Genomic DNA, 12,815 nt, shown 5'->3' with positions numbered 1-12,815 from the left:
CGACACATGTTAGATTGGCATGTGATCGCATGAGACGGACACAGAAGATACCTTCTCGCTTGAGAGATATCAAGTAAATGCTTATGCATTGGTTTGAATGCAAACCCATTATTTCCTTTGAAACTCAGGTGTCGTGTCATTACATATCCCTTATGACTTACGACTCACCAGAAAAGGAGCAAAAGAAATGAAAGGAATTAAATATCACAACCCAAATAGCAAACAGTACATAAACACAAACTCGAACCAGCCCCCTATAAAATAAAACATAACTGTGTTACTGTGCCACTTCTCAACCAGGTTTCTTTCCTTTTTAGTTTTTAGCACACTCACATATTCCTGTATCATTCATTGGTCATTGCCAACTCTATCTTTTCTTCTTACTTCTTAGTTCTCCAAGTCCAATATTTACGCTTAAAAATGAAAGGAAAAGCTGCCTATTGCGGCTCCTTTCCGAAATGCATTAACTTCGACATATTGTTGGTAAGTGTGTGTTTCAAGTTTCAACAACCCATTGTTGAACTTGGACATAGCCGGCCCAGCACATGAACTGAAAGAATTCGGTATTTTTTTTGACTGGCTACTGAGCTAGATTAGAATCCTCCAGTCATTATAAATAAAATAAAATAAGTAAAAGACCCTAGCTTTTTCTTTATTTATTTATTTTTTAATTTGGGTGAGGGATAGAATTTCAGCTAAGATTTGCTCAAGTATTTCTAGAATTCGTGAAAAGGGAGATGTTTGTCCACTACTAGGCATTAATAAAGTAATTAAAAGTTGTAGACTGTGTATCATAATAAACTTTTAACTAAATAACTAGCCTCTTAGCACACGCTCACATGCATGCTCAGAAGTTTTTCTATTTTTTTGATAAAAATTAATAATTTGCATCAATTATAAATTGGGTTACTACATTTTTCAATCACAAAAATATTTAGGAGTGTGATGAGTGTTATGCATTTGTACCAAATATTAAAATTATTAACCATTCTTTATGCATAACACTCATCACACCTTTAGGTATTTTTGTGATTAAAAATGTAGTAACCCAATTTATAATCGATGCAAATTATTAATTTTTACCAAAAAAAATAGAAAAGCCTCTAAGCACGCACATGAGCGCATGCTCAGAGGCTAGTATTCTGTAATTATCATCATTTTTTGACAATTTTGTTAATGCAGTGATCAATGTTTTGATAATTGGAAGATAAGATAATGCTATAATTTAGTATTTACCTTTAGGGGGAGGAAAAAAAAAATCATCTGAGCAAATCTTATAAAGTTCCATAAAGTGAAAAAAATTAACAAAAGCTATTATGAAAAAGTTGATGAATCAATGTAAAAACTTGAAATATTTACATTAGGTCAAATTGAAAAATAATTCACTCCATTAGAAACATGGAATTGGTCATATTGTTAAACATGGAATTATGTGGGTTATGGTGGAGAAGTTGGTGGAGCACTGTTTTGTGTTGCCCATTCTAATTGCTTTCTAGCAGTATTTGCCATGAACATATGAGCAAAAATACAAAATGTGTTACTTTTGTTTTATTAATAGACACTTTAAAACGTACACAATAATGATATGTACAAAACATATGATGCATATACTTGTGGAAGGAATATTTGAACTTACCTTGTGATGATATTGCATAGCTCTATGTATATGAAATTATCTACTTCAGCTTGGGACTTGAAAAACTGTCATTTAATTACCATTAAAAAAAAAAAAATTGAAAACTATCTACCTAAGATGAGGAGTTTACATTTATGTAAATTAGTATGTAACACATGCTTACGCATGGAAATGATAAATTGAAGTGGTGCTATTGATGTTAGTTTTAGAGTTACTAAAATGGTTTTTCCTTACAATTTTTATGATATTAGTTATGCCAAATTTTTCATTACATTGCTATTATGTATATAATTTTGGAAATCATTATTGGATACTACATGTACAATATCAATTCACAATTATCCTTCTATCAATCAGGCCCTTAGAGACTGTTTGGTAAGAGTATTTAAATATATTTTTTTATTTTGCAATTCATAAAATGTGGGTCCCACATTTGAATTTATTATTTGATTAATATTTTCTAAATATAGTTTTCAAAAAATTGTATCATATTTTCCTGATTTAGAACAAGATTTTGAAAACGGTTAAGGGGTGTTTTCAGGATAAGAAAATGTTTTTAATGATATAGTTGTAAATAAATTAAAAATAGTGGACTCCACATATTTGTCCAAACTCTTTTATTTCTTAAATTAAGGAGCTTATCTTTATTACAAAAGAATTCCCACACTTCAAATTTGAAACTTATCATTAAAAAAAAAAAAAAAAAAGCACATGATGAGCTCTATTCCCTTATCATTATCCACAAAAAAAAAAAAAAAAAAAAAAAGGTAATCTGTAGATTCTACACATTACTTTTTGTAAATTTTTTTTTTTATTCTCAAAAATAGAAATAGTCTCCCAAAAAATTATTTTTTGTTTTTTAGTATTTTGAAAAATTGTTCTTAAAAGTGGGAGCCAAACACGTATAATATAAAAAATTTTATTTGAAAGCTAGTTTGAAGTTCAATTTTTTGAAAATTGCTTTTATATTGTTTTGAAAACAAAAACAAAAATCCTCCTACCAATCAAGTCCTTATGCGATGTGACGTTTCAATCAGGGTCTCATTAAAGTGTATTGCTTAAAACGACATCGTTTATTCAACAATGTTTCACATACCATGTGACCAACCTTAACTAATTTGGTCACTCTATTATAAATGGATTCACTATAAATACTAAATACATGTGACTAACCTTGATTAATTTGTTGAAATTTATAGCCAACCTCAAAAGATTTGGGATTAAGACTTTATTGTTGTAAGAATTTGAATCTATAGTGTTCATTGCATGATGAATAATCTTTATGATCATTTAGCAATTTTGTTCTATAAAATTACATTTTGCCAATAATATCATTGATTCTTTTAAGAGTAATGACATAGTCACAAACTTTTCTACAACATTTTTACAAACTGTTGAGGTAGCAAATTCTTATTGGTTCGCATCTAAACTTATCATTTACATCACTTTTTTACTTACCAATAACTACTCACCACGTCAGCAATTTGTAAAATGTTTGTAGTTCTAGAATTTCCCTCCTCTTAAAGGCCATAAAAAAATTTATAAATATAAAATCTAAAACAAATTATACATGCCCAAAAAAATTAGTCCAATAACAAAAATTACCAATAGTAAAGCTTAAAAAAAAAAAAAAAACCCAATTAACCTACTTTACCCAAAACAAACATCTCAGTCCTTTTAAAAAAATTCACCCAATAGCAGAAGCACGCAAAAAAAAAAAAAAAAAAAAAAAACCTTTAACAGTATAAGGAGCAGAGTTTGAGGTTGGAGGTTGGAGCTACCGCATGCAGTCACTAGCAAAACTGGCCTCCCTAACTCCAAGTCTTGATTTCGTCCTTGGCTATAGGTGTGATTTTATCCCCAAATCTCTTATTTAAAGATAAATAACTTTATTGGTTGAAGACAGAATTGTGATGCAAAAATACATATTTTTAAAGCATGCAAGCATTAAGCATGAAAACGCTAATCATTATCCAGCTATTTTCAGGCTGTTAGATTGGCCACACATGCAAATGACTGAATATATATTAATATTAATATTTTACCTTTAAATTAATTTTAAGTTTCATTGTTATACGCAACGCAAGAGTATGTCAAACGCAAACAAACATATGCTTAATTTATGGATCAATGTTTAATTAGATATTCCAAATGACATAAGGAAGTTTACAATATTTTAAGATAAGGCTTCATCTTACGAGTTATGAGCCAAATAACTCTACAACTTGAGACAAAGGGAAAATTATTAGGTACTTCCGGAGTACCATAAATGTGTAGTCCCTCTTTTCACATGAATGACTGGTCCCACCATGAATTTAATTAGTGAGACCCACCATTCATGTGAGAGGAGGGAGTACGCATTTATGGTACTTCGGGAGTACACAATAATTTCTCGAGACAAAGACGTCTTTAGCAAGGCACTAAATTAACGTTAATTATTGCAGATCCAAACAAAGCGGATTGGTAGTAAACAACATAAAAAGTAAAACATCATGGCCTGGGAATGGAATGATATTCATATACACATCCTTATAAATTATAGTAATTAAAATCTCGAATTACTACATCTTCTCCATTTTCATCAGCTTATAATAATATTTATGATTATGAGTGTTAATGTGTATAGTGTTGTGGGTTTTAGGCCTAACTAGATTACTTGTATAGCACACATTATTATACTACACTCTTACTTGTACTGCACTCATATGCCTCCTATATAAAGGCACTCATGTATATTCTTTCATTTTTGAGAAATACAATACAATTATTTAGTATTTCTAACATGGTATCAGAGTCGCTGCTCTAATTTTCTTGTGTCTCGTAGTCTTGTTTTGTCTGTATTTTTCGCTGCCTCAACTTCTGTGGTTAGTAAACCCTTTCAGTGCCCTCTCCCAACTGCTCTGCCGCTGTCAGAGGTCCTTAGGGTTTAATCTCCACCGCCAGAAGCTCCTCCTCCGCCGCCAAAACCACTGTCATCATCGGATTTGTCACCTTTGACCTCCGATTAGGACATAAGACATATCAACGTGTGGAATTTTAATCGCTCTACACATCACCGCCAGAAACATCCACATATGACCATCCATGCACCGCAACACTCCGGTTAAAGTTTGGTCAAAGAATTCCACGCACCTCACGCGCCACCAGGGTATCTCCGATCTTGTTGCCATCGACACCATAAGAATCGTCTTTCTCCAATCTGCATCATCGGAAAAGAATCGGATTCATCGGATAATCCATGCGCTCTCACGCGTTGCCCTAAGCTTCGGCGAAGTTAATCCACGTGCCTCACGCGTTCCACGTGCCACTGGGTTACCTGCTGATGTCATCCCTGCCACGTCAGTCCTAGCTGACGTCACCTGCTTGCGTCAGCGCCGCATCATCTACTGACGTCATCCGTTTACTTTTCTCTTTTGATAGTTGACTTTGACCAGGTTTGACCATTGACTTTTGGCCAGAGTTGACTTTTTGTAGTCTAGGTGCTCCTTAGCTAGTTTTTCGCATAGATTTCATTTTTGCAGTCCATTTTTGCATATTTTGCTTCTAAATGTAGAATAAGGACAGGTCTTCTTCTGGTTGCCATAATCGTTGCCGACAATCCAACAAACGTTTTTGTAGTTTTTGCAAACGTTTTGGCCACAATATTGAGACTTGCTATCATCGCAACAGATCAGCTGTTTCAATTTCTGTTACTACTGTTGCTAACACTGAGAGTGTCCAACCAATGACTCCCATCTCTACACAGTCTAAGTCTTCCGGTCGCACTTTCACCATTTCCATAGATGACCTTAAAAACATCATTGCCAATGTCATTCGTATGGTTGGTAATGCATCTTACTTCTCTTCTCCCTCAGTTTTATCTGGTATGTCTCCTTCCTCTTGACTTATGGATTCTGCTTGTTGCAATCACATGACACCTCACTCGTCCTTATTTTCTGAACTTAAACCTTCACCACACCCTCTTAATATTCTCACAGCAAATGGTTCCATAATGTCTGGTCATAATATAGGTTTTGTTTTGACCTCCAACCTCTCGGTTCCTAGGGTCTTTAATGTTCCTGACCTTTCTTACAATTTATTTTCTGTGGGACAATTAGCTGAGTTGGGTTATCGTATTATATTTGATTATTCTGGGTGTATTGTGCAAGATCCGAGGACGGGATAGGAGCTTGGGACCGGTCCCAAAGTTGGGTGTATGTTTCCCGTGGACAATCTTCGTCTTCCACTTGTTGCTCCCGTTTCTGTTGCTGCAGCTACTATAATTTCTTCAATTCCTTCCCTTACACTTTGGCATGCTTGACTTGGTCACGCGTCTTCCTCTCGAGTACAACAATTGGCTTCTAGAGGTTTGTTAGGTTCAGTGTCTACAGAAAATTTTGATTGTGTTTCATGTCAGTTAGGAAAACAACTAGCTTTACCTTTCAATACTAGTGAATCAATATCTACTGATATCTTTGACCTTATTCATTCTGATGTTTGGGGGCCTTCCTTTGTCTCTAATATTGGTGGGTCTTGATATTTTGTTGTCTTTGTTGATGATTACTCTCGTTATAGTTGGATTTTTAATATGAAACATCGTTCTGAATTATTGCAAGTATATTCTAATTTTGCAAAAATGGTTGAAACTCAGTTTTCCAAACGCATCAAAATTTTTCGATTTGATAATGCTCTTGAATACACTCAATGTGCTTTCCAAGCTGTTTTGCATTCCTATGGCACTGTTCATCAACTAACTTGTCTAGGTATCTCTCAGCAAAATGGTAGAGCCGAACGAAAACTTCATCATATTCTTGACACTGTTTGTGCTCTCCTTCTCTTTGCCAAAGTTCTTGCTCCTTTTTGGGGGCGAAGCTGCTCTTCATGCTATTCATGCTATTAATCACATTCCAAGTCCTGTTATCCAAAATCAAACTCCATATGAGCACCTTTTTGGGTAAACTCCAGGCTATCACCACCTTCGCTCCTTCGGTTCTGCTTGTTTCGTTCTTCTTCAGCCACATGAGCATAACAAACTTGAGCCTCGGTCAAGACTTTGTTGTTTTCTTGGCTATGACGAAACTCAAAAGGGGTATTGGTGTTATGATCCTGTCTCTCATCGTCTTCTTATCTCTCGCAATGTTGTCTTTTGGGAACATCGCCTCTTTGTCGAGCTCTCTCACTTCCGTGCCTCCCTATCTTCCTCCTTTGTCTTAGATCTTTTTCCAGATGAGGCACATATTCCTTCTATAGTTGCTTCTGATCCGCCTGTAGTTGCTCCTGATTCTCCTGTAGACTTCTTTGTCCAACCACCAGATATCATTGATCCCTTTCCTAGTTCACCATTTAATGAACATGTCGAAGACGAGCTACCAACCCCAATCTTGAGCTTGGGTCCCCTGCTCCTGCTCCGCCTGAAGATCTTGCACAAGACATTCCACCTCGTCACTCAACTCGGGTAAGGTCTATTTCTGCACATTTACTTGACTATCATTGTTATACTGCCATTGTTACATTACACGAGCCTCACACCTATCGTGAGGCTTCCACTAACCCTTTATGGCAGATTGCAATGAAAGAGAAACTTGATGCATTATCTAAAAACTATACTTGGGATTTGGTGACACTCCCCCCTGGGAAATCTGTGGTTGGTTGGTTGTAAGTGAATCTACAAGATTAAGACTCACTCTGATGGGTCCATTGAGCGCTACAAAGCTCGTCTCGTTGCAAAAGGTTTTACACAAAAGTATGGGATTGATTATGAAGAGACCTTTGCTCTGGTTGCTCGTATCTCATCTGTTTGTGCCCTCTTAGATGTTGTTGCTGCCAGTAAATGGGACATTTTTCAGATGGATGTAAAAAATGCATTCCTTAATGGGGATTTAAGTGAAGAATTTTATATGCAACCTCCTCTTGGTCTCTCTGTTGACTCTAACAAGGTTTGTCACCTTCGACGTGCACTTAATGGTCTTAAACAAGCTCTACGAGTTTGGTTTGCCAAATTCAGCTCTACGCTTGGGTTACATGGCCAGTCATTATAATTCTGCCTTATTTCTTCGTCGCACTGACAAAGACACTATTTTACTTCTCCTATATGTGGATGATATGATCATAACTGGTGATGACCTCAATGGCATTCAAGAACTCAATGATTTTCTCAGTTAGCAGTTTGAGATGAAAGATCTTAGACATCTCAGTTACTTCTTGGGTCTTGAAATCACTCATTCTACAGATGAATTTTATATTACTCAAGCCAAGTATGCCTCTGAACTCTTGTCTCGAGCTGGACTCACTGATAGCAAGATAGTTGACACTCCAGTTGAGCTTAATGCGCATCTGACTCCCTCAGGAGGGAAACCATTGTCTAATCCCTCTCTTTATAAACGCTTGGTTGGCAGCCTAGTTTATCTCACTGTCACTTGTCCAGACATTTCTTATGCTGTTCATCAGGTGAGCCAGTATCTGTCTGCTCCACGATCGACTCACTATGCTGCTGTTCTGCGCATTCTTTGATACTTAAAGAGCACTATCTTCCATGGTCTTTTCTACTCTGCTCAGTCTCCTTTTGTTCTCTGTGCATTTTCTGATGCTGATTGGGCAGGAGATCCTACTAATCGCAGGTCCACCACTGGTTATTGCTTTCTTCTTAGTTCTTCTCTGATTTCTTGGCGAAGTAAGAAACAAATTCATGTGGCCCGCTCCAGTACTGAAGCAGAATATCGTGCCTTTGCTGATACCACATCTGAGCTTCTTTAGCTACGATGGCTTCTCAAAGACTTAAGTGTGTCTACATCCTCTGCTACTCCTCTTTATTGTGATAACTAGAGTGCCATTCATATTGCTCACAATGATGTCTTCCATGAACAGACTAAACACATCGAGATTGATTGTCATTTTATCCGTTATCATCTTGTTCATGGTGCTCTCAAGTTGATCTCAGTCTCCTCTAAAGATCAACTTGCAGGTATTTTCACCAAGTTACATCCTAGAGGACGCCTTCGTACTTTGGTTGACAACCTCAAGTTGGTCTCACATCCACCTTGAGTTTGAAGGGGGCTGTTAATGTGTATAGTGTTGTGGGCTTTAGACCCAACTAGATTACTTGTATAGCACACATTATTATACTACACTCTTACTTGTACTGCACTCATATGCCTCCTATATAAAGGCACTCATGTATATTCTTTCATTTTTGAGAAATACAATACAATTATTCAGTATTTCTAACAATGAGTCATAACCTGTTTCAATATAAAATTCTTATATAGAATAACTGTGACGCAAATGTACAAAACGCCGTGATTGTTTCAAGCTTTGAAGACAGCTGTTTTAAGACATTAAAACTCGATTACTGCTAGAGATGATATATTCTGCTTATACTGCGTATGGAATATGGATCAGAGATTTTGATGAGATGGTATTTTACTAAAAGTTGTAATTCAGGAATGTTTAATATTGTTTTGTGTTGTTTGAGTTAACAAGAGAGGGTTTTTTTTTTTTTTCTTCAACTCGACATTTTCTATCATACAAAACCCAAGTTCAAATTCGACCTTGAGATCATTTCATGGCTCCATCCCTAACCAAAATTGTACTCTGATCCCCCCATCCCCTTATAATTAGCACCATCGCCATTACTCTTGTTCTTGCCACCTCCACTTAGAGGCAGAACTAGGAATTTTCCTTGGGGGTGTGGGGTTTGAGATTAGGTTTATCTAGTTTAATATTAGATATGTACCAGAAACATAGAATAGAATTCTTCTATTATTATCTTCATGGTGAATTCTTAAAATTATTTGAAATATAAATTATTAAGTTGTTTGCCAAAGTGAATAAAAAACTTCCAACTAAACCAATGAAGTCTTTAAAATCATGAATGATCCACAACTTTAGGAGAATTGTTGAGAAACAAATTAAATAATAATACAAAAATTGAAATTGAGAAAAAGAAAATACATTATTTCTATAATTATTGATGTACTAGTATGTAACCCATGCTTACACACGGGAATAATGAACTGTAATGGTGCTATTAATATTAGTTTGAGTTATTAAACATATAGGACAAAGTTTGACCAGTACATTTGGAAAAACTAAAATAGTTTTTTTCTTGCAATTTTCATGATATTTTTTTTTTTTTAGAATGGATTTTTATGATATTGGTTACACTAAGTTTCTCACTACATTACTATTATGTATATAATTTTGAAAATCACTATCGGATCTACATATACAATATCAATTTACAATTATTGTTTATGAAATTCTACTAAATACAACACAAAATAAAATAATAAATTGGTCAAATAATATCTCTTAAATTGAATGAGGATAGGTGTATGAGATCGTTCAACTCAATTACAGTTCGTTACGTTCAATATCTTCATATACAAATATCTGAATAAAAATTGTATAAAAAAATATGCTCATTAGTTCAGAGAAAAAATAACAACAAAAATCTAAACAATTTAATTTGTATGGAAAGTTAACAAAAGAAAAATCCAATTTTGATTATAATTGAATTTTCTCTAAATTGTAGTTTAATATATATATATATATATATATATAACCTAGCTAGTAATGGACCGTATATAGTCATAGTATATTATATAAATGACTTATAAATTTGAATTGTTTTTAGTTATATGATTAGGTTTTTTATGATTTATTTATATTGGACTCCTCGTTCTCTACACTATATAAACTCATTTGGTACAAAAATTAAAAAACTTAAATTTGATAGAATACGTGACGCAAGATTAAACTCTAATTGAATTCTAACTTAAATTCTAATTGGATTTTCTCTTAGCTTTATATATATATATATATATATATATCCATTATTTAAGAGCTTTTTTTTTTTTTTTTTTTTTTTTTTAAGAGGGGCAACACCTAATTCTTTTATATGAATCCTTTAAAAATTTTAACTAATATATATACTAGAATTAAATATCTTATATTTTTGGGAGGAGGGAGCCAATGTAGTTCCACCCTTGCCTCCACTACAAATTATCACCATCACCACCATGGTACTATCACCACCCACTGCTACTATATATAGCACCCCAACCCATCAAAGACGTCACCATGGCCTATGACCGACTCTACATTATGGTTTGGGTTTTCCTATAATCACCCTAACTTGGGGAAAAATAAATATTTTACTTGCAAAGAAAATATTATAATCTATAAATTAACTTGTTTTGTCTACCGTAAGAAAAATAATGAATGCCCTGACTTGAGAATATCAAGAATTTGGGTTCAATAAAAATAAGGATAGTGTTACATTCATAATTTTCACAACAAATTTTCGGTGGTAAGTTGTTATTAGTTTTAATTTGGATGTATTACTAACCTCACATTTTTACCTACCAATAACAACTTGTTACCCTGAATTTGTAATTAAATGTTGTGAGTGTAGTAGCATTACTGCAACAAAATCTTCACTCCCAAATATAATCCTTAACCCCTTAAACAAAAATAAAAATAAAAAGCTCACATAACAACAATAAAAATTAGCTCAGATAATAGCAAAAATAGCCCAAACAAAAAAAAGATTAGGCCAAACAACAACAACAAATGAACAAATTATTCAACATAAATTTCATTCAAAAACAAAAATAAAAATTTTTATTCAAATTTATAATTCGTTGATCAACTTGGTCCATTAAAATATCTTTAATTTCATTTTTTCTAAAAAATGGTACCAAGAGAGATATTGTGGCATTCGACTCATTGAAGGAGGTATTATCTCTCTCTCTCTCTCTTTGCTTCTCTATCTATTTCAGGCTCTTTTTTACTTTATTACTCTAATCTCAGTATTCTCATTTCTTATTTTATCTCTCATTAGTCCTGTTTGGCTTTTTCATTTTATTAGTATAAGAAATTGTACAACTTCATGTATTTGAGTTTTTTTATTTTTATTTTTTGTGATATTGATATATCCAAGTTTTTATTATTATTGGATTTTGTATAACTTAAGTTTCTTAGTGACTATCTTAGAAAAAATTCCTAGAGTCTGTTACTGACCAAGGCCAACAATATGACACAAAGTCAATACCATGGGCATTACTAACTACAAGTTTTTAAAATCTTTTGTTTTATATGAAACAATGTTCATGCACATATGAAAAATATTGTTTTTTCAATATGAAAGTTGAGGATATAAAATCTTTACATCGTCATAGTGACAATATTTTGTATAAAAGACATTTAAAATGTCAATAACATGGGTAATGTTTCATGATTTTGGCATGATCAATGTGGTATTAGTACTACTACAAAGAAACCAATTCAATTGACACCTAGAAGTTGTTAAAAACGTACAAATACCAAATTGATGGCTCTACAAAAATGTGCTCATCAAAAACCACAATTGAGATATAAGAGAAAACTAATAATTCTTCACAAATTACAATTACTATGGCAAATAACCACCGGGCCTTGTGCCTAAGTGGTACCCGGGCCTTGTAGCCTTGTTAAGCTCGGGGGTTCGATCCCCCTTAATAACAAATTACCCAGCCAAAAAAAAAAAAAAAAAAAAAAAAATTACTATGGCAAATCACAAAAACTGAGATCTTAGAAGAAAAGATATATTCCATCCAAGGGTAAAGTATTTCTTTTGGCATGATTAATGTGGTATTAGTACAAAGAAATCAATTCAATTGACACCTAAAAGTTTTTAAAAACATACAAATACCAAATTGATGGATTCGCAAAAATAGTGCTCAACAAAGACCATCATTTGGGTATTAGGAGAAATTAATAATTCTTCACAAAATAATTATGGCAAAACATGAAAATTGAGAGCTTAGAAGAAAATATTTGTTCCATTCAAGGATACAACTCTTTTGGTGACACAGATTTCACCACCCTATCATGGTTCCAACACATTGAGGTTCAAGTTCAAAGTTCCTCAATTTGAGAAATACAAAGGTACCAATGAAACCGAGCTCCACCTCTATACGTATTTTGAAAGATGGCGCAATATGCAAACAATGAGCCTTTCTCACCCGTACTTCCCCATAAGTTCAAAGTGTCTGAGTTTGAGAAGTGCAATGGTACTTGTAACCTCAAACTTGACCTCCATATGTATTCTGAAAGATAATGCAATATGAAAACAACGACCCTTTGCTCATCCATATGTTCCAAGATATGCATGGCTCTTGAAAATGAAGGTGATCATATGGAAAATTGAGATTTAGAA

The sequence above is a fragment of the Quercus lobata genome, chromosome 2 (genome assembly GCF_001633185.2).
Source record: "Quercus lobata isolate SW786 chromosome 2, ValleyOak3.0 Primary Assembly, whole genome shotgun sequence".
Lineage (NCBI taxonomy): Eukaryota > Viridiplantae > Streptophyta > Magnoliopsida > Fagales > Fagaceae > Quercus > Quercus lobata.
Note: the sequence above shows the minus strand (reverse complement) of the source record.